Source organism: Tupaia chinensis, unplaced genomic scaffold (assembly GCF_000334495.1).
Source record: "Tupaia chinensis unplaced genomic scaffold, TupChi_1.0 Scaffold000187_1, whole genome shotgun sequence".
Classification (NCBI taxonomy): domain Eukaryota; kingdom Metazoa; phylum Chordata; class Mammalia; order Scandentia; family Tupaiidae; genus Tupaia; species Tupaia belangeri.
Genome location: NW_006159662.1, coordinates 4,814,469 through 4,815,803, shown reverse-complemented (window position 1 = coordinate 4,815,803; position 1,335 = coordinate 4,814,469).

The window sequence follows — 1,335 nt, the reverse complement described above, 5'->3', positions numbered from 1 at the left end:
TTTTGGAGAGATTTTCGCTATAGGGTGCGTGCGCTCGCCATACAGACAGAGAGAGACAGAGAGAGACAGAGAGACATCATCCCCCAGGGAGGATGGTCACGCCGCAATCCCTTCTCCTCCATTCTCCTCTCAGGATCTTGGGCACGCACGTACATGTGCCCGGCGTGAGTTTTAAGCCACCAGGTCCGGTACGTGAACCGCGGTCGACTACGTGGGAGTCCAGCGACATAGCCATTATGCTAACTGCTGGTTCCCTTCACTTCTAATCTTTTGTGAAGGACTTTAAGATCTTGATTTTCCCGAAGTGTGAAGTCACCCCTTGCAACTGGGTGTCTGTGATCCTGAGTGTACCATATTATTGGCCAGGCAAAGCTCAGAACATATCCCTGCCCTCTTGCCATAAGCTTCTAGAACAATCCTTCCTGGATGTTGATGCTTTTAGAGAGGGTTCCAGAAGTGCTCCCAGCTGCACTGTATCAACCTGAAATCCTTCAAGTGGTGTCAGCCATGCCTCTTCCACCCCAGGATATAAAAGCCACTGTAAGAAACTTTCCTGGAAGAAGAAGAATGGATATGACCTGCCCCTTACACCTTCCCCATTCATTCTGGGGCATATTCCTCTGCACACAGAGATGGTGGGCAGATCACTGGCCTTGCACAGGCCCCAGCCACCACCCCTCTGATCAAGGGTGGTGTATGCCACATCATCTCCATCAAAGCTCCTCAGGATCTGGCTGTTCTGTTTCTCTATGAGTTGGGAGCAAAGTTACCCAGAGCTGCATGCAGCCAGTGGAGACCCCTCTTCAAGCTTCCCCTGCAATGGAGGCTAAGACTCAGAACTTTCTAGGAGACTGAAACAAACCAAACTTTTCTGTCCTGGCCAAAGACAGCACTGGGCATCTGGGTGGCCTACTTCCCAATTACTGTTTCTGCTGTGGCCTGGCTCCAAGAGGGAAAACTCTGTCTCCATGTCCCCTCTACTCGCAGTAAGTCTGGCGTCACAGCTTTTTCTCAGCAGGGACAGGCTGGGGTGAGGGTGGGAGGGGGGCAGCTGACTTGTCTTTCTGCCAGCACCCCTGCCTGCAGAGGATGAAGAGCTGCCTTGGCCTTGGCAGACTGGGGCCTGGAGGAAGTCACCCCGGGTGGCCTCCCCTCCTGGCCTGACACTCTCTGCAAAGGAAATCTGTTCCAAGAGGCCTTAGAGGGGGGCCTGGAGCCAAGAGCATAGAGCGGAAGCTTTAGGACACTTGGGAGCCCCAAGAGTTCCAGAAACCAAGGAGAGTCACATGGGTTCCTGAGCAAGGGTGGGGCTCGTTGTGTCAGAACAAACCGCTC